The following is a 24,514-nucleotide window of genomic DNA, read 5'->3' on the forward strand; positions in this document are numbered from 1 at the left end:
GATCATAAAAACGTTTGGTGGTCCAGCACCGAATATAACAAACGGCAAAGTTGTATTTATATAAAGTATAATTTTGCGGCATTAAACGGTTATTCTAGTTACATTCTACTCAGCATGAAATTTACTTCGGAAACTTATCCACATCCCTTTCACTTAGGGCAGCAGGTAATTTGATCATTTTCAGTAGAAGCTTGTCCAAATACTACAACTAATAATATATTCAATTTGTATCTTTCAAACAAAACGCAACACTTCTCCACATCATAAAGATCAACTCGTTAATGTTGTTTCAGGATATAATTCCTGTTTAAACTGAGAATCACATGCAAGTCACAGATACCGAGTTGTGGGATTTGAGGTTTTCACGGCGGTGAGTCTGAATATTGCTGTCTTCTGGGTTGTTGGACATCTACCAGACTACACGGTGCAACAACCCAGAAGACAGCAATCTTCAAATGCATAGTTACTGGCTGTTAAAGCAGATAGTTACATATATTTACCACTGGGTCTTAAAGAAAAACTTCATGTTTTATACAAAAATATTGGAAGCAAGAACTCAACAGCCTATCTGTTAGTATCATTCTGAGCCACAAACTATAGCATTAAATTTCTTTCCTGAGCCCCTCTGTAATTTGTCTCTGAAAAAAAACGTCGTTTCTCTGCGCACTTCTGTTGTTATGTTATTATACAATACGAAACAACGGAATTTAAAAGTACAAAAGAAAACCTAACCTAAGAGTACCTACCGAAAAGAACCCGTCTCTCTCACATTAATAACTTGTCATAAGGAAATTTAGTCCATAATATTGGCATTACTATCTCTGAATGATTAAATGATTTATTTGATTCTGTTATCTTTGGAGAACGTGGAGTCTGTCCCGATAACGTATTTTGTTGTAAAAAAACAGTGGCCAACAAAACGAAGTAATTGACATTGACTGTCATTGTAGTGTCAAAAGCTCGTCTTTGACGACATTCGCCTGTAACGAAACCGTACCACAGGACTGCGAGATTCACCCTTCTCCCGCCAGAACGTTGTGCTAAGACATAGTAACAATAATTACAAGAACGCAAGGTTCTATGACACGTCACTGAAACACGATAAAAACACGACGCACCAGGATGAAAGATTAAAATGTAATAAAAACTGTTTACAAAACATAAAATAACAACTACAACGCCGGGATGTATAAGGACCTGAAAGTGATCGACGTATGATATGATTATCGTCGATGGTGGTCTTCTAGATTTCAACGCCGTCTAGACCCGCAGGTAGCGCTGAAGATGAAGGCAATATTTTCCTTCAAAACGTTAGCTTAACCTACCCTCAAGTCCACGCGGCAGTACAACCCAGTGCTGTGGAGTCGGAAGAAATTTTAGGTGGAATCGGTAAAAATGTACCGACTCCGACCTCGATAAAAAATCTTAAGAACAATTTCTATGCCATGTGAGCCGCTGGCGGCCTCACGCATAGGGAGATTCAACGACGCGTTGAGCCACAGGGTGTGGGAATAATGCTTTGTAACTTTGGCTCCGGGACCTTAAGAATACGAACTGTCTACAAATCAACCGATTTCTGCAATAACCATTAGACGTATATTTAAATATAGGTTATAAATCTAAAAATTAGGCTGATGATTCGCGTGGTCGTGATGAAATCTCTTATGGTGTCATTTACCATTTTAGTAGGTTTGCCCTTGTTAATACACACTGATCTTTTATGAAGGAGTCGGAGATTTTAGTACCGACTCCACAGCCCTGATTACAACCCAGAAGACATCGACATCTTCAGCAACATCAAATCTCACACACTTATATTTATAATGTGCGTCTCATTACAATTCCGGCTCGGGGCTCAAGTATTACAGGTTACAACATACCTGTCCACACAGATTTGTCCTGGAATGGACATTGTACAGACGCCGAATAAGATGTGATCTCTGCTCTAACCTTACCTCACACCCCACTAAGGTAAAAGTGAGAGCCCACAAACCTTGAAAGTCAATTAGTTATCAGTTTTACGTCACAGACACGAATCAAATCAGTCGTTTAATTTTCGTTTCAGAACACATAAAGGATAGTCTGGTCGTCCGTCCAGAAGACAAGCCCATTTCTGATCTTTGCTCCGAAGATCAAGGCAGAAATCGTGCGAGAGGGGAGGAGGGAGGCACATGAGTGTCATCTAGTCACACCCACCCACGTAAACGCACACTGTCTTTGCAAACATCGGTGGGGAGTACACGTGGAACGCAATGGAACGTGTGGCAGCTTACGTCTGTCTGAACCTCACGCCTTTCAGCAACAACGGCATATCTCAATGTATCAGGCATTTTAGCCTTGTGAGGCACCGTCTATTTATGATGACCAAACAAACGAGAATGAGACAGGTGGGGCATGTAAATACGTGACAGATAAATTCATACATTTAGTCGGAAATCCTGAGTACGATATCACTTACGAAAATTCGCGTAGACGAGGACTATGTTGTAATTTAACTTAAAGTATGGTTTGATGATGTGTTCTGGATTCGACTGGCTCAGGATACAGTCCATTAAGTTTTTTTTGAACCTGTCATTGAAAACAGTTTGCAGATTATGTTTACAGAAAGTCGGAAGACACTTTTTCGCGTCCAGACATCCCACTGATCAGATGGTTCAAAACATGTCGTGCAGTTGGAATTTGCGCTGGATATATTTCTATTAAATTAAAGGCTGTAATGAAGAAATCACAAACATTAGTTGACAAGGCACTTTCTTAAATATAGAACTAGGTATGGAGATACAGGCAAACCCCAACTTACGAACATAATGTGTTCTTTGAAATGTGTTTCTAAGTCGAATGTTCGTAAGTTGAATTTATTTTTTCCATAAGATATATTCTTAAATTTAAACTTCACGCATCGTAAAATGTTCGTAAACGCGGGGTTCTGTTCGTTAAACGAATTGGGAGTCGTAATTTATTAGGCCGTGTAACGTTCGTATTTACGAATTGTTCGTTTCTTGAAATTTCGTAAGCAGAGGTTCGCCTGAATTCAATTTCAAAGAAGACTATGCGGGTTTCATAAATATATCAAAACGACACCAACAAATCTGAAGTGTTGCTACAAATGACTGGGTTCAAAAACCAAACTTCAACGAGTACCCGCTTGTCCACCTTGTGAATACTTGGATTGGCAGAAGCTCACGACAGACCAATGACGTGATCCACAACACGTCCACACTGGCAAACACTGAATCTTCCAACCGGAAACATGAAACACCGAATATATGTTTGCGGACTGTTTGCAAACACGGGCGATACAACGTCGTTTATAATTTAAACTAACTTTCCATGCCTCACTTAATGGTACCTGCACCTTGTCGTGGTGGTAGGGCTTGAGTACCTCAGTGATCCCATGAGCTATGCTGGCGGTAGCACAGCTACTGGTAGGGCCTCCCTAGCCAGATTGGTCGAGGGGGAGAGGTCAGACTAAGACAGGTACCCTGGTCCTCCAGGTTGGGGGTTGGTCGCAAGGCTAACAACCTTGCACCGTAAAAAGGAAGATGTTTCCAAACCTCAATCAAAGTCTCGGACAGACGGACCTAACAGAAGACGAATAAAGCGGAAAGATAAGGATATTGAGATTGGCACGTGGAATGTTAGAACCCTTCTTAAAGCAGGAGCATTGAGAGTATTAACAGATCAACTAACTAAATATAGAGTACACATAACAGCGGTACAAGAAACAATAGAGAGGCAGGAGTAGCCTTCATAGTGGACAAAAGATTTAAAGAAAATGTGACGGAATTCCACCCCATAGATGAAAGACTATGCAAAATAAGTATTAGAACCAAGTTGTGCAACCTGTCTATCATAAATGCGTACGCACCTACAGAGGACAAGGATTCTACATGACACATCCAATGATAATGACCAAAGACTCGTTGATTTAGCCATTAGTAAAAGACATGATAATCAGCTCTACTTTCTTCCCTAGGAAACAAATACATAAATACACGTGGAGATCACCAGATGGAATAAACAACAACAAAATTGATCATGTGTTAATAGACAAGAGAAGAGGCACGAGTGTAATAAATGCCCGAACATACAAAGGAGAAAGTTGTGGGACTGACCACTATTTAGTTAAAACAGTCTTCAGAGGAAGGATAATGAGACTTCCAAAGAATGGTACAGAGGCAGTGCAGAAAGTAAATATTAGTAAGTTAGAAGATTAGACCAGGAAAACCTTCGTAACCAATTTAGAAGGGAAACTGGAAAGCATGGGGAAGACTGAAAGAGAGTGCTGAAGAAACAGCAAAGGTCACACTCGGGACAGTACAATACGATAAAAAGAAAGAATGGTTTGATGAAGAAAGCCAAGAAGACATTGAAGAAAGAGATAAAGCTTATCAAGCATATTTAGCACGCGCAACCAGGAAAAAGGAACAAGAATTAGAAGAACTGAATAAGAAAGCTCAAAACACTTGTCGCAGGAAGAAAAGGAAACACATGACAGAGAAAATAAGTCACATTAATGAAGAATTTAGAATAGGTAACACATACATGGCGTACAAAGAAATAAAGAATATAAAAGAAGGGTTTAAACCAAGAACTAACATCTGCAAAAGCACGAAAGGAGAGCTGTTAGGAAATGGAAAACAAATCCTATCCAGATGGACAGAATATTTTGAACTGCTCAATAGTTCGGAAATGGGAGGAACTGAAATAGAGACAGGTGAAGGATTAACAATCTACCAAGATATAGAAGATACAGTAAGCACCCACACTAACAGAAGCTAAGGAAACCATTCACAAATTAAAAAATAACAGAGCGCCAGGTACAGATTTTATACCAGCTGAAATCTGGAAATATGGAGGAGGTATGTTAATAACAGCGCTGTACCACCTTATAAACAAAATGTGGAATTTAGAACAAATGCCAGAAGACTCGAAGAAGAGCATATGTCCTATATATACATGAAAGGAGATAAACAAAAATGTGAAAACTACAGAGGGATATCGCTGTTGTGTGTGGCATACAAAATGTTTACAAACATACTGAAAGACAGACTACAGCCATATGCCGAAGAGAATATCAGGCCGGATTTAGGAGAGGCAGGTCTACCATTGATCAAACATATACTGTTAAGCAAATACCAGAAAAATTCTGGGAAGGAAACATAGAGATAACACAAATATTTGTAGACTCCAACAAGCATATGATTCTATAGACAGAACTAGAATCAGCCTTATAATGCACCAACTCAAGATACCTGGGAAACTAATAAGACTTACGAATATGACGATGGAAGACACTAAAGCACATTTGAAGATACAAAATCAACTTGGGGACAGCCTTACAATAAATCAAGGCCTCAAGCAAGGAGACGGTTTAGCACAATTTCCTTTTAATCTTGCCCTGAGCATGTAATTAGACACCAAACGCACTTTGGAATATAAAATGGTACAAATAGCAGGGTATGCGGATGACATAAATATTTTAGGAAGATCATTAAGATCAGTCAAAGAAGTAGTTGAAGTGCTAGGAGATAAAGGAAAAGAAGTTGGATCACAAATTAACACAAGGAAAACAAAAGCCTTAATACAAACAAGAAAGAGAAGATCATTAGGCCATCACATAAAGATCACGGAACATGAAATAGAAGTGGTGCAAAGAGTCACATACCTGGGAGTATGCAAAACAAACAAGAATGAGGAAATGGTAGAAATACAAAGGAGAATTCAAGCGGCCAATAAAGCATATATCTCGATATTACCACTGATAAAATTCCACGGAATGAATAAGAAAGTAAATATCACATTATATAAAACTCTCATCCGTAGCATATCATGGTAACATGGGTACTCAACCAGAATGCAGCAGAAAAAGTGGATCGGTTTGAACGGAAAATCCTGAGGACAATTTTCGGCCCAACACAAGAAGCAGGCGAATGGAGGATGAAAACTAATCAGGAAATCTATAAATTATATAAAGACATACCATTGTCACAATTTATAAAAATCAAGAGACTAAAATGGGCAGGTCACTTGATTCGGATGGACGACATCCGAATTCCAAAGATGGTATTCAATGGAAGTGTTGGAGGAAGAAGACCAGTTGGAAGACCCAAGAACAGATGGAAAGATGCAGTTCAAACGGATGTCACACTGCTCCTGAGGATTAGAAATTGGAAGAAGGCAGCGGAGGATAGGATCGAATGGAAGAGGAGAATTGAGGAGGCCATGGACCGAATACGGACCGGAGAGCCATAGAAGAAGAAGAACTTTCCATGACCTCTTAGCATACGCTCAGTTTTCCAGCAACGCCATCCACTATTTGAACTGGACTATACCCGGATTTCCACATTCACAAGCATTCATGTAGAAGTCAATCTAATGGTAATGGATCCAGAGAATTCCAAATTAGTGACATCTGGGATACTTTCAGGGAAGTAGGGACAGACACAATCCTTCCAGTTAACTATGCGAAATGAAACTTCGGAATATAATGTGGTAGAAATTCATCTGAGTCCGTTGTGTTATCATGACAATTTATAGTTGATTACGTGGTAAAAGTGGTTCTAAGTCGCACAACGTTGTGGACAGCAACAGAATTTACGTAAACTGGAATTATACAGAACCGATGGTTTTCCAGTTTCATAACTTTAGTGATGTGTCTGTCTACTGACGTCAGTGGATCTGGCAGAACAGAATATTCAGAGTTTATTCCTTGACGTAACGCAACTTTGATTTCAATTACATAAATTCCGCACGTACAGAACGAACATAAATTTACTTCACCGTCTCAAATAACTGTAATTTCAGTTAGGAATTATTGCACTTCATTGTCTTGTTTTTGGACCCTTAACTAATCTGAGACAACACATTTTTTGGGCACACTTCCTTGAGTGGGAGATCAGCCCATGACAAAACTTTTGGCATTGGAGTGTCGTCTACTAGGTTGTGACGCCATGCTTTACTGTACATTGTTATAAACGTTTCGTAAGAACCTACCGCCTCCATCTTCAGGAAATATAATAACAAACAAAACCACAGTCATGCATTTTCTACCTGCGCTGCACACTGTCGTGGTAGTGAAATTCCTAACATGACGGCGAGACGTATACAACTGAAATTCATAATGGAACATTTCTATTTTGTATGGATATGGTAATTATTAATTCTGTGTGTATATGAATTCTTTCTCATAGAAACTTTCGTGAGAGCTGATGAATTTTCGTAATAATCCACTGATAACAATAATAGCAACATGTAGCTTGTACAGTGCCTGAGGTGAAAACTACACCAGCGCCACACACTGCTCTGTCTTGAAACTGTGAGAGATAAGAAAACAGAATCCTACTCTTAAGATTATTCTTCCATGTACTGCGGGAGAAGTCTGTGTCCACCGTAGCTAGACGGGGCGAATTTTGTACGGAGGTGATCGCCCTACATACAAATTATGTGCAAAATGTGCATTTGTGTGTTACATCAGACCACAAACAAGACAACGATGCTAAACTTTGATGTACGTATTGATAATTCTACAGTATTCTAGCTGGAATCGATACCAGTACAAATTATTTACAGAATCGGTCGTTATATTTTACAAGGCGTCACACTTAGATCCCGATTCAAATAAATTATAACTTGCGGTAGCCATACTGAGTACTTATAATTTATAAAATGTGACAACAAACTTGAATTTTTCTTAAATATTATGCCTCGTATCATATCCGCACCTTTTTTCCCTTTTCAGTTTAATTTATTTAAACAGGAACCCAAGCATTACTCTACGTGTGTAATTATTTATTTATTAAGTGTTCTGTCTGACGACAGGTCCATATGAACAGGATCCTTCCATCCTTTTCTCGGACTGGGACCTGTTCATATACGTTCTTGGCAGATGATCCAGAAGTGGTTTTCCATTGCCTTCTTCTGTGTGTGAATGGAGTAATTGTTGGGATGCCACGGAGAAACCGGGGAAGCCCCCGGAGGAAAACTCCGTGTTGCCTAGAGTCTAGGCAACACGGCCGTGGTCTAGGCCCTAGACCACGGCCTTGCCCAACACAAGTTATAAATTCGGGCACCGCCGGGAATCGAACCCGAGACCCCAGGATTACAAGGCCAGCGTTCTAACCGCTAGACCACCGTGGCTACTTACGTGTGTAATTATAAACACTGAATTCCGACTAGCGACACATACAAGCGTCAGAAATTTTATCCAGAACTTCTTATGATTCCTGGGCATCATTTCCTAAGTCTTTTAGAATGCTCTCGTTACGAGAGGTAAATATAAGAACATCGAGTGGGCCCCTACCACATGCCAACATACCTCCTACTCCCATCCGCTATTAGGAAAGGCTGTTCTGAGTAAAACAGATTAGCCGAATGTAGCGAATGAATCCGAACTTCCCCGAAACCAGACTTTCCGGGAAACTGCCCTCCGTGCGACCGCTTTCCACAGATACACATTTAATTCCGCAGAACATTTCATAGAGCTGAAATGCGCTGCCCACAGACCGCATTCTGAATTATCCGGACAAATATTACGACGACCAAAGAACAGAAGCGAGTGGTAAGATATTTAGTTTCCATGACGAAGACGAGACGTCGCACAAAGCCTGTCGGAAATGATGCATGAAAGAGTTCAGATGGGAGAAAGGGAGTGAATGGAAGACTGGATTCAAAACACTCACGACAGGATCCAATAATGGACACTTCTTAACACGGCAATGAGCAATCTGATTCTACAATAAGAAGTGATTGCTGCCTTCAACATCAGGACGACTGCCCCGATGAGGGAGGAAGCAAACATCTCTGAAACATCAGCAAACTTCTAAAAGGCGTAACACCCCTGAAGGCTGTAATCTTCTTTCTACTTTCATTAACTTTAAAAAATAGACATATCATAGATAACGCCACTAATTTGTACTTTGATACTGTAATAAGTGCGTACGCAAAAATGAATCTAATTAACGTTTTATACTCTTTATTAACAATGCACCAACTGTTTTCTCAAACAGTATAAATCATATAACCTGTATTTTTTAAAACAATTTGTCAAACGTTCTCGTGTCGATAGAGAGTAAAATCTCTGAAAAGAAAATACTTCCAACGAAATAAAATATTTTACATTTTCCCATCATACAATCTTATTAGACGCGAAAGTAAATTGCCATAAAAATAAAATAAGACAGTCTGAACTGGAGTGCCGTCTGAAATCAGTTTGCGTGCCACGTGGCATGCATGTCATATTAACAGAATAAATGAAACACAAACAAATGAGTTCTGGTTTAGTTGCACCACCACTTACCAACAGCCAGACACCGCGAAGCACGAGAGACTTAGCACGACTAAAATACTCGATGTGAGGAAAGTGTACAAACCAGACCTTGGCTCAAGACGCACGAAGAATATGGAAATAATCAAACCGTCAAAAACAGTTTTAACCTTAAGTTGCCGGGCTGTGTCACGCATTAAAAAATTTGATAGATGCCGGAGGAAAGAAAGAAAAAGTACGGAACGTAAAGAAAAACAGATGCACAGAAAGGGGTGTAAGCGAGAGAAAGGGAGGGTGATGGTTTCGCCTTTCAGAACCCCCGTTCCCACAGCTATGCCGGCCAAGGGCAACAGTACTGGCCTTACTTGGAGATGTCGTGTGACGTCACTCCATTCTGTATCGTTTCATTTATGGGTCGAAATGGTGGAACTAGTTTTCGTCACCAGCCGCGACGCTGAATAGGAAGTCATCGTCCTCGGAAGCATGCCATCTAAGTAACTGTGATGACACATCCACGTGTGTCATTCTGGGCAGGAGACCAGAGATTAGCGACTCTGGGATACTCGACAACGTTTCTGTTGTGCTGACGGACACGGCACGGTCTTCTGTATGCCAAGCTCCGATGCGATTTCCCCAAACGCGCTCCTTCGGTTTTCTTTGTACGGCGTCAGTTTTCTTCTCGAAGACTTCAGCTGTGACGCTTCTGGGCCGACCACAACATGGTTGGTAGACGACGCGAAGTCCGCTATTTTCGTGTTTGAAGTGGTTCACCGCCTTTGACTCTGTTGTTGTCCATGTTGGCATCTCCATAAACACGAAGATGTCGTCAGTAGATGTCTGTATTTGAGTCGTTCGCAAAAACAAAAAAAAGTATTGGCAAGTTTGTCACAGCGGATTGCGGAAACACTACTGGTGCACTGCACCTGAACTGAATTCATATTTACGAGGAAAGACGTCGCAGCCGACATCACACGCCGTGTTCCACTGCACAGAGAACCGCGTAACCAGAACCTACCTACGACCACCATGCGACGGCAATGTTCTGCACTGTGACAACTCATTTCCAGGCACGGTAGTTCGCTCGCTGCTGCAGGGGGCAGACGTGTGTATCCGACTACGATCATGTTTTGGGTACGGCTTTCGTATCTCATGGGACGGTATTTTGTATGAATCTTTACGTTGGACTATACTGACTGTTTCGAGCTATGTTCAAATGACAGATCTCAGGGCTTACCTTGGAGGCTGATTACTCGGCCCGCTTCATGAAACTCATAAAGCCCATATCTGCATTAACTCCAGAGCCAACATCGAAAAATCCGAAACTACAGACTCTATCTGAAACACAAAACAATTTTCAGAGGTAAGAAAACAGTTTAAAAACCGCCATTTCAATGTTATTCGCTCAAAAGCCATTCATATCTCGTTCTCTGCAGTTTTACAACCGTTGAAAACGAATTTTTTTCAGCAAAATGTGCAAATCCAACCAGCATTATTTATTCTCATAAGAATATCAAGTGCCAAGTCCAAATCGAACAAATTCCAATTTATGTACGCTTATCTGCCTTCTGTTAATTCATTCACCTTCCTTCGGCCCAAACGCTGCCTTCAGCACTTCGTTTTCAAACCCTCTACAGCGACGTACGAATACGGTTTGCTCCTCCGCGCGCAAACACACGCATTTTGCAACGTCGTCGACCGCCATGCAGGAGTCTGGTTAAAGCTTGAATTAACTGAATACTTTATACACCACCTCTCCGACCTGCCTAAGCAGAACCTGGCACCTGCGACGTTCACTTTCCAGTTCTTTATCTAATGCTGAATACCAACAATTTACTTTACGTAAGCACAATATCCACACAGCATACAACAAACACGATATTCGTGTGTACAAATAAAGGAAATTAGTGCTACCGGAACGTACAGCAAGTGACTTCTGATAGGCTCATCAAGGCACGTAAGAGTACGTGCGCAGAAAAGTCCTAACTCGGCCGTCAACCCTCGTCTCGCACATTTTACATGGATGTGTGCCCCCCTACGGGTGGAAGAGATAATTTCACACTCGTATAAATTAGGAAAAAGGATAAAATACAAAAACCCCATGGACACATTATATAACAAAAGGTCCGACAGTTACGTGACTCGTAAGTAACGAACAACCAACGCGTTAACCATTACACAAGTAATTCTGTGCTGCCAGTTCAATTACGATGTACATGCAGCTGAAAACTGTCGGGAACAGTGAAATGTTCGATATACCTAAACTTCATACTTACAATGTAAGACTTGAGGTTCTCACAGCGGTGAATATGAAGATTTCTGTCTTCTGGGTTATTGCGCTGTGTAGTCTGGTCGATGTTAACCAACGTTTCAGAGGTCATACTGCCTCCGTCATCAGGGCGATGAATATGCCAATAGGCCAACCAACCAACCAAAAAGCTAACCGAGGGCGGAGGCCTGCGCAAGCGCAAGCATCGTCCCTACCTAGGTGACACCATTCCTGCACTCAAGGCGCATTGCTGGAAATGGTAAACGGTCTTAATATAAAAAAAAAAAAACGAAAATTTTGCTGACGCTAACAGGGTTACGCCGTGGCTGGAGCCTCGACCATTCAAACTGGGATCTGTTGCTGCTGATGGGAGGTTATCCCGTCAGGCAAGTTGTCCAAAGGAATTTGGTTGGTTGGATCTCTGGGGTTTGAACCCAGAGAGGGGGGGGGCCGTTTCGGCTGAAGGCCTCTGCGGCGTGGGGGGAAGATCATTTCAGCTGATGGCCTCCACGATCGGGGGGGGGGGGGGGGAGGGTGGCGGGCCGTGCCCCTATTAAGTTATACCCTGGCATTCGCCTTACAACTGAGGAAAAGCACGGAAAACCTCAGTCAGGGTAGCCGAGTAGTCTAATCACTCGTTGTGCCGACTTGGCCGTCGTTTGGGGACGGCCTCGGCTGGCCTGCTGGACATCGGTCGCCCTCGGTTGCCCTTGGGCGACCTCTGGCAGCCCTCGTTCGGCACGAGTGCCTCCCGAGTTGCCGAACTAAGGGGTTCCCCACACCAGCTAACCTCGAGTCAAATCTCTCAGTCAGTGCTCTGGTGTGGTCGGCAAAGAAAGGGACCCCCAGATCCTCATGTATTTGCCTGTTACTAACGTACCAGGGCGCGTTAGTAACAATGCGGAGACACTTGGATTGCAGAACTTGCAGCTTCCGGACGTGGGTGCGGGCAGCTGACCTCCAGATCGGGCATGCGTAATCCATCATGGGACGGATGAGCTGCTTATAGAGCAGCACACCGTTCCTGATGGACAGGCCACTTCTCCTATTGATGAGCGGGCCTAGCACACCTAATCGTTGCGCCGCCTTCTTTCCCACCTGGTTGACGTGCGCCGACCAGGTAAGCCCGGCGTCAAGGGTGACCCCCAGATACCGCGCTGTTTTGACCCATTCGATCGGCTGGCCGAGAAACTGCACTGCTCTGGGATGTTGGATGCGTCTTCTCGACGAAACGAAGAGAACCGCGGTGCTCTTCGAGACGTTGATAGCAATCCTCCAGGCCCTGAGCCAGAGCTCCAGTCTACTGAGGTAGGTCTCCAGGTACCCGACGAGAAGCGTTGGGCTACGGGACGTGGCTACTAGAGCCGTGTCGTCCGCGTACTGTGCTAACTCGACGTGGCGGGACGGAGTGGGTATGTCGTTGACATACAGACTGAAGAGCACAGGGGAGAGAAGTCCGCCCTGCACAACTCCAGCCCGCATGGCTCGACGTGTGGACGCGGCCGACTGGAAGGACGTCTGGAATGTCCGGTCAGCGAGGTAGGAAGAGATGGTTTTCACCAAGTACGACGGGAAGTTGAGGACGGTTAGTTTGTATAGGAGGCCTTGGACCCAGACTGTGTCGAAGGCTTTGGCCACGTCCAGGAAGACCGCGCCGGTTAGCCGCTTCTCATCAAGGTTTCTGTTGACCCTTTCGACGAGGCGAGCCAGCTGCAGCGACGTGCTGTGTCTGGGTCGAAACCCAAACTGCTCGTCGCGCAGCAGCCCGCGTTCGCTGACCTCGTGTAGGACCCTCGTTAGAAGGATCTTCTCGCAGAGCTTGCCTACCGTGTCGAGAAGACTGATGGGTCTATAGGAAGAAGGTAGCGTGGGGTCCTTCCCCGGTTTCAGTATGGACACCACGCGAGCGTGTTTCCATGCCGAGGGGAAGTGCTGCCTGCGGAGAACCGCGTTGAACACTTTCGTGAGAAAGGTTACCGCGCGTCGTGGGAGATGTCTCAGGACCCTGTTCGGTATACCGTTGGGGCCCGGAGCCTTGCCAACCTTGAGTCCCTTGATGGCCTGGGCGACCTCCGAGGGACTGGTTAATTTCGGTTCACTTGCGGGGGCATACTCGTATGCTCGCATCTCCTCGTTAACCATGTCAATTGCAGCCGGGTCCGACGGGTTGTCTACCGGCTGGAATTGGACCTCAAGGCTGTCGGCCAGGGCTTCTGCCTTCTCGGGGTTCGAGAGAGCCAGTCCTCCCGGCACTATCAAGGGGGGCGACGGAGTGGGGACTCGCATCACCCGCTTGGTCATCTTCCAAAGCGACTGGTCCTCGCAGTCCAAGGATTCGAGCGTGTCGCTCCACTGTTCGTTCCGCCACTCGTTGAGACGATAGGTCACCGACCTCTGGAGTCGATTGACCTGGGTCTTAAGAGCGGGGTCCCTCGTGACCTGCCACCGCCTCCTCAGCCGGTTCTTCAGGCGTATTTCATCCCGAATACTAGCGGGCAGAAGCGGTCGCCTGTCAACGCGGGGTCGAAGCTTGGGAGCGGACGCTGCTGTGGCTTCCAGGATAGCACTGGTCAGCTCCTCGACGCACTTGTCGATTGCCTCCTCGTCGTTTACCACGGGGTTCCCCGGGAGTCTGCTTTCGAGGCAAGCCTGGAATGCAGCCCAGTCCATTCTCGCGAAGTCCGGGCGATCAGGCAGGTTTTGAAAGGACGATCGGCACGTGGTGTCGATGAGGACGGGCAGGTGATCTGAGCTGAGTGCGGGGCATACAGTCAGGTGCACCGGTAGAACGAAGTCCTTGATGAGGACAATATCAAGGACGTCGGGTGTGGCGTTGTGTGTGTAGGGAGCCGTGGTTGGGGAATCCGGCCCGTAGATCAAGCAGGAATTTCTGTTGGCGTAATCACGCAGGAGCGAGCCCCTAGCAGAGATCAGCCTAGAATTCCAGTCCGTGTGCTTTGCGTTGAGGTCACCAGCCAAGAGGACCGGGAAACCCCCGCTTAAGCACTCGGTCAAGTCCGACTCAATCCAGGGCCGGGTGGGTGCGAGGTATGCCGCCACGAGCTTAACTTTCCTAGTTGCCAGCACCAGGTGAATGGCGGTTGCTTCCAGTTGCTGCAGACCCGAGACCGGCACAGGGTAGTGATCAATGCCCCTGCGGACAAGGATCGCTGTGCCGCCCCCCAGCGTCGGGCGGTCCGTACGGTGGCAAACGTAGTTCGCGAACCTCAAGGCCCGACCCGACGTGAGGTGCGTCTCGTTCAGGAGGCAAACATCGACTCCGTAGTCACCGAGGAACTGCTCCAGCTCCAGCTTCCTGCCGCGAACACCGTCGGCGTTCCAGTAAGCCAGCCGCAAGGCTTTACCACCGTGTCCTCTAGGCCGTGCAGTCATTGTCGGCCATGAAGAGGAGAACGGTTTTGAGGAGGGCTCGCGGACGAGACCCGCCGGGTGGGAGGGAGTGGATCGCGGCGAGGAGACGGCGCGTCAACTCGACGCAGACTCGTGGTGAGAGGGTCTCCAGGATATCTGCGATGTCCTGGAGCGGTGACTGACCCTTGGGTGGGGTGGGGTCAGTCTTCTTGGGAGCAGGTGCGGGCTTGTTGGGAACAGGTGCAGTGGGATTTGCCACCGGCACCGCAGGACGAGCGGGCTTGGCACGGCCGCCCTTGGAGACAGCCTGCCGCTCAGTCCGTGCAATGGCGCTAGATGGCGTTGGGGCGGAGTTCCCCATGGCCGCAGCTTTGACGACGCGGCCACCACGGACCACGTGGTTCCACCCAGGGCCCAAGTTCTCCTGGTCTAGAGAAGGCTTAGCTGGCGCCGATTTGGGCGCTGGCAGGCGCGTGAAGACGCCGTCCTTTCTGCCACGATCCCCTTTCGCACGCTGCGCAGCGGCCGCCTTGGCTTCCTTCCACTTTCTGCAACCTCTATAGTTCGCAGTGTGGTTGCCCCCGCAGCTGCAGCACTTAAGCTGCTGCTTGGGGGTGGCACACGACCCGGATGGGTGAGCGTCCCCGCAGGCCACGCACCTAGGTGCATAACCGCAGTTCCGCTGCGTGTGCCCGAAGCGTTGGCACCGCTTGCACTGCATGGGCCCCTTCGGTGCGACGTACGTCTCCACCTTGACCCGCAGACCGCAGATCTCGGTAAGGGAACGCACTTTCGCCACGTCGGGGCCCCGTGCTACCGACACTATAAAGTGTGGCGTAAGGGGACGGTCACCGTCCTGGTCCATGGCCCGGCGCGTTGATCGGAGTTGCAGGACACCCTGCACAGTAATGTGCATGGCGGCCAGCTCCTCGCGTATCTCGGCCACGGGCATGCGCACGCCCAGGTTTTTAATCACCAGGCGCACGCACCGATCCTCGGGGAGGGAGAATGTGTGAAAACTCACACCCTCGCCCTCACCGAGGGAACGCAGGACCCTGACGGTGGCCCGGAATCCGTCGGCGGTCTCAGGCACAAGAGTCAGGTTTTCTCCCTTCATCTGCGCCACGATCCCGCAGGCCGACTCCGCGCGAATCCTCTGCAGGAAACCGCGTACGTCCTTCACCCCAGACACGTACACCGGGGTTTTGTTACGGCGCTCCCCCGGAGCCGTTTTGTCCACTTGAGCGTGGGAAGAAGAAGCGGCGTCAGATGACACGCCAGTGAGCGGCCCGGACAGGTCCCCGGAAGCCCGGGGAGACCTGCGCCCATGTGCCTCCTCCATCGAGGAAGCGGGTCCCGGCTGGGAGCCGGGTCCCTTGGCTGAGGGCTTCACTGTCCCGCTTGGCGGTTTCAGCGCGGCGGGGTGAGCGGGGGGAGGTCCGCGGGACGACTTCACGTCCCTCACTCCTTTAACCTCTTGCGAGGCCCCGGCTTTAGTGGGGAGCGGTGCCGAGGAATCCACCCCAGCAGTCGCCCCTTTAACCGGTCGCCCGGCCACTACCCCGGTGTACGCCGCGCTGACCTCAGCATAACTGCCGAGTTGCCGGCCACACGAGGTGGCTTGTTCGCCCGTGGAAGCGTTGGTGTAGGTTGCTGTTACTGCCGCCGCCGAGCCATCGGGCCGATGGACTTTCGCCGGTGCCGGCAGAGGAGTGGACCCGGCTCCGGACAGTGGCCCGGGCGCCGGGCGCCTAGATGCGGGTTCCGTCGAACCGCCCGAGTTGGACAAGTCCAACTCGTTGGCCTTCCTCTTGCCAGCGTTGGCTCGAGTAGGCCCTCCGACCACGGCTACGGCTGTTGCTGTTGCTGCTGCTGCTGCCGCCCGCTGTCGCTGCTTTTCGGCGTCGATGGCGTCCAGAAGCTGCTTCCGCACCTGCTGGAGCAGCTCAGGGAGGTGGGCCTTCAGAAAGGCCAGGTCACCTCCGTCCATACCTCGCCGAGCGCTGAGAGTGTTGAACCAGACAATTCTCTCGACCAGTGCCGAAAAGTGAGATCCAATCCTCTCCTCTATCTATCTCTATCTATCTATGCCAATAGGGTGTGAGGAGTTGGATTTTATAGGCAGGGAAGTGAAAGGTGTAGCCTGCCCCGAGCCAATGGGAGCAGGTATGGGAGTGGACCAATGGTAGCACGTGGGCGAGGGTGGGAGAGGGAGAGAAAGTAGAGAGAGAAAGGTGAGTGTAGTTGTATGGATAAAGGCCCTGAAAGGGGCCGAGTTAGTGGTCTGGTTGTTTCTGGCGGCGCACTCTTGCTCGTTCTCGGAGTCCTCGGAGTGTGTGGATCAGAGGCTTCCAGGACCGGCTCAGGTGCAGTCCATCTTCCCTTCACCTGAGCCGGTCCTGGAAGCCTCTGATCCACACACTCCGAGGACTCCGAGAACGAGCAAGAGTGCGCCGCCAGAAACAACCAGACCACTAACTCGGCCCCTTTCAGGGCCTTTATCCATACAACTACACTCACCTTTCTCTCTCTACTTTCTCTCCCTCTCCCACCCTCGCCCACGTGCTACCATTGGTCCACTCCCATACCTGCTCCCATTGGCTCGGGGCAGGCTACACCTTTCACTTCCCTGCCTATAAAATCCAACTCCTCACACCCTATTGGCATCGCAGCTCATAAGGGTCAGTCACCGCTCCAGGACATCGCAGATATCCTGGAGACCCTCTCACCACGAGTCTGCGTCGAGTTGACGCGCCGTCTCCTCGCCGCGATCCACTCCCTCCCACCCGGCGGGTCTCGTCCGCGAGCCCTCCTCAAAACCGTTCTCCTCTTCATGGCCGACAATGACTGCACGGCCTAGAGGACACGGTGGTAAAGCCTTGCGGCTGGCTTACTGGAACGCCGACGGTGTTCGCGGCAGGAAGCTGGAGCTGGAGCAGTTCCTCGGTGACTACGGAGTCGATGTTTGCCTCCTGAACGAGACGCACCTCACGTCGGGTCGGGCCTTGAGGTTCGCGAACTACGTTTGCCACCGTACGGACCGCCCGACGCTGGGGGGCGGCACAGCGATCCTTGTCCGCAGGGGCATTGATCACTACCCTGTGCCGGTCTCGGGTCTGCAGCAACTGGAAGCAACCGCCATTCACCTGGTGCTGGCAACTAGGAAAGTTAAGCTCGTGGCGGCATACCTCGCACCCACCCGGCCCTGGATTGAGTCGGACTTGACCGAGTGCTTAAGCGGGGGTTTCCCGGTCCTCTTGGCTGGTGACCTCAACGCAAAGCACACGGACTGGAATTCTAGGCTGATCTCTGCTAGGGGCTCGCTCCTGCGTGATTACGCCAACAGAAATTCCTGCTTGATCTACGGGCCGGATTCCCCAACCACGGCTCCCTACACACACAACGCCACACCCGACGTCCTTGATATTGTCCTCATCAAGGACTTCGTTCTACCGGTGCACCTGACTGTATGCCCCGCACTCAGCTCAGATCACCTGCCCGTCCTCATCGACACCACGTGCCGATCGTCCTTTCAAAACCTGCCTGATCGCCCGGACTTCGCGAGAATGGACTGGGCTGCATTCCAGGCTTGCCTCGAAAGCAGACTCCCGGGGAACCCCGTGGTAAACGACGAGGAGGCAATCGACAAGTGCGTCGAGGAGCTGACCAGTGCTATCCTGGAAGCCACAGCAGCGTCCGCTCCCAAGCTTCGACCCCGCGTTGACAGGCGACCGCTTCTGCCCGCTAGTATTCGGGATGAAATACGCCTGAAGAACCGGCTGAGGAGGCGGTGGCAGGTCACGAGGGACCCCGCTCTTAAGACCCAGGTCAATCGACTCCAGAGGTCGGTGACCTATCGTCTCAACGAGTGGCGGAACGAACAGTGGAGCGACACGCTCGAATCCTTGGACTGCGAGGACCAGTCGCTTTGGAAGATGACCAAGCGGGTGATGCGAGTCCCCACTCCGTCGCCCCCCTTGATAGTGCCGGGAGGACTGGCTCTCTCGAACCCCGAGAAGGCAGAAGCCCTGGCCGACAGCCTTGAGGTCCAATTCCAGCCGGTAGACAACCCGTCGGACCCGGCTGCAATTGACATGGTTAACGAGGAGATGCGAGCATACGAGTATGCCCCCGCAAGTGAACCGAAATTAACCAGTCCCTCGGAGGTCGCCCAGGCCATCAAGGGACTCAAGGTTGGCAAGGCTCCGGGCCCCAACGGTATACCGAACAGGGTCCTGAGACATCTCCCACGACGCGCGGTAACCTTTCTCACGAAAGTGTTCAACGCGGTTCTCCGCAGGCAGCACTTCCCCTCGGCATGGAAACACGCTCGCGTGGTGTCCATACTGAAACCGGGGAAGGACCCCACGCTACCTTCTTCCTATAGACCCATCAGTCTTCTCGACACGGTAGGCAAGCTCTGCGAGAAGATCCTTCTAACGAGGGTCCTACACGAGGTCAGCGAACGCGGGCTGCTGCGCGACGAGCAGTTTGGGTTTCGACCCAGACACAGCACGTCGCTGCAGCTGGCTCGCCTCGTCGAAAGGGTCAACAGAAACCTTGATGAGAAGCGGCTAACCGGCGCGGTCTTCCTGGACGTGGCCAAAGCCTTCGACACAGTCTGGGTCCAAGGCCTCCTATACAAACTAACCGTCCTCAACTTCCCGTCGTACTTGGTGAAAACCATCTCTTCCTACCTCGCTGACCGGACATTCCAGACGTCCTTCCAGTCGGCCGCGTCCACACGTCGAGCCATGCGGGCTGGAGTTGTGCAGGGCGGACTTCTCTCCCCTGTGCTCTTCAGTCTGTATGTCAACGACATACCCACTCCGTCCCGCCACGTCGAGTTAGCACAGTACGCGGACGACACGGCTCTAGTAGCCACGTCCCGTAGCCCAACGCTTCTCGTCGGGTACCTGGAGACCTACCTCAGTAGACTGGAGCTCTGGCTCAGGGCCTGGAGGATTGCTATCAACGTCTCGAAGAGCACCGCGGTTCTCTTCGTTTCGTCGAGAAGACGCATCCAACATCCCAGAGCAGTGCAGTTTCTCGGCCAGCCGATCGAATGGGTCAAAACAGCGCGGTATCTGGGGGTCACCCTTGACGCCGGGCTTACCTGGTCGGCGCACGTCAACCAGGTGGGAAAGAAGGCGGCGCAACGATTAGGTGTGCTAGGCCCGCTCATCAATAGGAGAAGTGGCCTGTCCATCAGGAACGGTGTGCTGCTCTATAAGCAGCTCATCCGTCCCATGATGGATTACGCATGCCCGATCTGGAGGTCAGCTGCCCGCACCCACGTCCGGAAGCTGCAAGTTCTGCAATCCAAGTGTCTCCGCATTGTTACTAACGCGCCCTGGTACGTTAGTAACAGGCAAATACATGAGGATCTGGGGGTCCCTTTCTTTGCCGACCACACCAGAGCACTGACTGAGAGATTTGACTCGAGGTTAGCTGGTGTGGGGAACCCCTTAGTTCGGCAACTCGGGAGGCACTCGTGCCGAACGAGGGCTGCCAGAGGTCGCCCAAGGGCAACCGAGGGCGACCGATGTCCAGCAGGCCAGCCGAGGCCGTCCCCAAACGACGGCCAAGTCGGCACAACGAGTGATTAGACTACTCGGCTACCCTGACTGAGGTTTTCCGTGCTTTTCCTCAGTTGTAAGGCGAATGCCAGGGTATAACTTAATAGGGGCACGGCCCGCCACCCTCCCCCCCCCCCCCGATCGTGGAGGCCATCAGCTGAAATGATCTTCCCCCCACGCCGCAGAGGCCTTCAGCCGAAACGGCCCCCCCCTCTCTGGGTTCAAACCCCAGAGATCCAACCAACCAAATTCCTTTGGACAACTTGCCTGACGGGATAACCTCCCATCAGTAGCAACAGATCCCAGTTTGAATGGTCGAGGCTCCAGCCACGGCGTAACCCTGTTAGCGTCAGCAAAATTTTCGTTTTTTTTTTTTATATTAAGACCGTTTACCATTTCCAGCAATGCGCCTTGAGTGCAGGAATGGTGTCACCTAGGTAGGGACGATGCTTGCGCTTGCGCAGGCCTCCGCCCTCGGTTAGCTTTTTGGTTGGTTGGTTGGCCTATTGGCATAGATAGATATAGAGATAGATAGAGGAGAGGATTGGATCTCACTTTTCGGCACTGGTCGAGAGAATTGTCTGGTTCAACACTCTCAGCGCTCGGCGAGGTATGGACGGAGGTGACCTGGCCTTTCTGAAGGCCCACCTCCCTGAGCTGCTCCAGCAGGTGCGGAAGCAGCTTCTGGACGCCATCGACGCCGAAAAGCAGCGACAGCGGGCGGCAGCAGCAGCAGCAACAGCAACAGCCGTAGCCGTGGTCGGAGGGCCTACTCGAGCCAACGCTGGCAAGAGGAAGGCCAACGAGTTGGACATTTGTACAACTCGGGCGGTTCGACGGAACCCGCATCTAGGCGCCCGGCGCCCGGGCCACTGTCCGGAGCCGGGTCCGGCGAAAGTCCATCGGCCCGATGGCTCGGCGGCGGCAGTAACAGCAACCTACACCAACGCTTCCACGGGCGAACAAGCCACCTCGTGTGGCCGGCAACTCGGCAGTTATGCTGAGGTCAGCGCGGCGTACACCGGGGTAGTGGCCGGGCGACCGGTTAAAGGGGCGACTGCTGGGGTGGATTCCTCGGCACCGCTCCCCACTAAAGCCGGGGCCTCGCAAGAGGTTAAAGGAGTGAGAGACGTGAAGTCGTCCCGCGGACCTCCCCCCGCTCACCCCGCCGCGCTGAAACCGCCAAGCGGGACAGTGAAGCCCTCAGCCAAGGGACCCGGCTCCCAGCCGGGACCCGCTTCCTCGATGGAGGAGGCACATGGGCGCAGGTCTCCCCGGGCTTCCGGGGACCTGTCCGGGCCGCTCACTGGCGTGTCATCTGACGCCGCTTCTTCTTCCCACGCTCAAGTGGACAAAACGGCTCCGGGGGAGCGCCGTAACAAAACCCCGGTGTACGTGTCTGGGGTGAAGGACGTACGCGGTTTCCTGCAGAGGATTCGCGCGGAGTCGGCCTGCGGGATCGTGGCGCAGATGAAGGGAGAAAACCTGACTCTTGTGCCTGAGACCGCCGACGGATTCCGGGCCACCGTCAGGGTCCTGCGTTCCCTCGGTGAGGGCGAGGGTGTGAGTTTTCACACATTCTCCCTCCCCGAGGATCGGTGCGTGCGCCTGGTGATTAAAAACCTGGGCGTGCGCATGCCCGAGGCCGAGATACGCGAGGAGCTGGCCGCCATGCACATTACTGTGCAGGGTGTCCTGCAACTCCGATCAACGCGCCGGGCCATGGACCAGGACGGTGACCGTCCCCTTACGCCACACTTTATAGTGTCGGTAGCACGGGGCCCCGACGTGGCGAAAGTGCGTTCCCTTACCGAGATCTGCGGTCTGCGGGTCAAGGTGGAGACGTACGTCGCACCGAAGGGGCCCATGCAGTGCAAGCGGTGCCAACGCTTCGGGCACACGCAGCGGAACTGCGGTTATGCACCTAGGTGCGTGGCCTGCGGGGACGCTCACCCATCCGGGTCGTGTGCCACCCCCAAGCAGCAGCTTAAGTGCTGCAGCTTGGGGGCAACCACACTGCGAACTATAGAGGTTGCAGAAAGTGGAAGGAAGCCAAGGCGGCCGCTGCGCAGCGTGCGAAAGGGGATCGCGGCAGAAAGGACGGCGTCTCCACGCGCCTGCCAGCGCCCAAATCGGCGCCAGCTAAGCCTTCTCTAGACCAGGAGAACTTGGGCCCTGGGTGGAACCACGTGGTCCGTGGTGGCCGCGTCGTCAAAGCTGCGGCCATGGGGAACTCCGCCCCAACGCCATCTAGCGCCATTGCACGGACTGAGCGGCAGGCTGTCTCCAAGGGCGGCCGTGCCAAGCCCGCTCGTCCTGCGGTGCCGGTGGCAAATCCCACTGCACCTGTTCCCAACAAGCCCGCACCTGCTCCCAAGAAGACTGACCCCACCCCACCCAAGGGTCAGTCACCGCTCCAGGACATCGCAGATATCCTGGAGACCCTCTCACCACGGGTCTGCGTCGAGTTGACGCGCCGTCTCCTCGCCGCGATCCACTCCCTCCCACCCGGCGGGTCTCGTCCGCGAGCCCTCCTCAAAACCGTTCTCCTCTTCATGGCCGACAATGACTGCACGGCCTAGAGGACACGGTGGTAAAGCCTTGCGGCTGGCTTAGTGGAACGCCGACGGTGTTCGCGGCAGGAAGCTGGAGCTGGAGCAGTTCCTCGGTGACTACGGAGTCGATGTTTGCCTCCTGAACGAGACGCACCTCACGTCGGGTCGGGCCTTGAGGTTCGCGAACTACGTTTGCCACCGTACGGACCGCCCGACGCTGGGGGGCGGCACAGCGATCCTTGTCCGCAGGGGCATTGATCACTACCCTGTACCGGTCTCGGGTCTGCAGCAACTGGAAGCAACCGCCATTCACCTGGTGCTGGCAACTAGGAAAGTTAAGCTCGTGGCGGCATACCTCGCACCCACCCGGCCCTGGATTGAGTCGGACTTGACCGAGTGCTTAAGCGGGGGTTTCCCGGTCCTCTTGGCTGGTGACCTCAACGCAAAGCACACGGACTGGAATTCTAGGCTGATCTCTGCTAGGGGCTCGCTCCTGCGTGATTACGCCAACAGAAATTCCTGCTTGATCTACGGGCCGGATTCCCCAACCACGGCTCCCTACACACACAACGCCACACCCGACGTCCTTGATATTGTCCTCATCAAGGACTTCGTTCTACCGGTGCACCTGACTGTATGCCCCGCACTCAGCTCAGATCACCTGCCCGTCCTCATCGACACCACGTGCCGATCGTCCTTTCAAAACCTGCCTGATCGCCCGGACTTCGCGAGAATGGACTGGGCTGCATTCCAGGCTTGCCTCGAAAGCAGACTCCCGGGGAACCCCGTGGTAAACGACGAGGAGGCAATCGACAAGTGCGTCGAGGAGCTGACCAGTGCTATCCTGGAAGCCACAGCAGCGTCCGCTCCCAAGCTTCGACCCCGCGTTGACAGGCGACCGCTTCTGCCCGCTAGTATTCGGGATGAAATACGCCTGAAGAACCGGCTGAGGAGGCGGTGGCAGGTCACGAGGGACCCCGCTCTTAAGACCCAGGTCAATCGACTCCAGAGGTCGGTGACCTATCGTCTCAACGAGTGGCGGAACGAACAGTGGAGCGACACGCTCGAATCCTTGGACTGCGAGGACCAGTCGCTTTGGAAGATGACCAAGCGGGTGATGCGAGTCCCCACTCCGTCGCCCCCCTTGATAGTGCCGGGAGGACTGGCTCTCTCGAACCCCGAGAAGGCAGAAGCCCTGGCCGACAGCCTTGAGGTCCAATTCCAGCCGGTAGACAACCCGTCGGACCCGGCTGCAATTGACATGGTTAACGAGGAGATGCGAGCATACGAGTATGCCCCCGCAAGTGAACCGAAATTAACCAGTCCCTCGGAGGTCGCCCAGGCCATCAAGGGACTCAAGGTTGGCAAGGCTCCGGGCCCCAACGGTATACCGAACAGGGTCCTGAGACATCTCCCACGACGCGCGGTAACCTTTCTCACGAAAGTGTTCAACGCGGTTCTCCGCAGGCAGCACTTC

The 24,514-nt window shown here is 51.2% G+C and overlaps 1 protein-coding gene across 6 annotated transcripts in view; it reads right to left on the minus strand.

Moving 5' to 3' along the window:
• The window catches only part of Ipk1 (Inositol phosphate kinase 1), a 213,593-nt gene that overhangs the window by 21,387 nt on the left and 167,692 nt on the right, over window positions 1-24,514 (minus strand). Inside the window, exons 3-4 of one of the 6 annotated variants that reach the window (XM_087355808.1) lie at window positions 10,500-10,600; window positions 9,631-10,102 (exon numbers count right to left, since the gene is read on the minus strand). The exons of 2 other annotated variants lie outside the window; for them this stretch is intronic. The gene's annotated coding sequence lies outside the window, so the exon portion shown is untranslated. Of the gene's footprint in view, window positions 1-9,630; window positions 10,103-10,499; window positions 10,601-11,538; window positions 12,038-19,600; window positions 19,714-24,514 lie in introns of those variants that run through there. 3 more of the 6 variants (XM_087355811.1, XM_087355810.1, XM_087355807.1) reach the window with 3 other exon arrangements.

The sequence above is a fragment of the Zootermopsis nevadensis genome, unplaced genomic scaffold, assembly GCF_977971745.1.
Source record: "Zootermopsis nevadensis isolate Lab colony 2312 unplaced genomic scaffold, Znev_1.0 Znev_ptg000025l, whole genome shotgun sequence".
NCBI lineage: Eukaryota > Metazoa > Arthropoda > Insecta > Blattodea > Termopsidae > Zootermopsis > Zootermopsis nevadensis.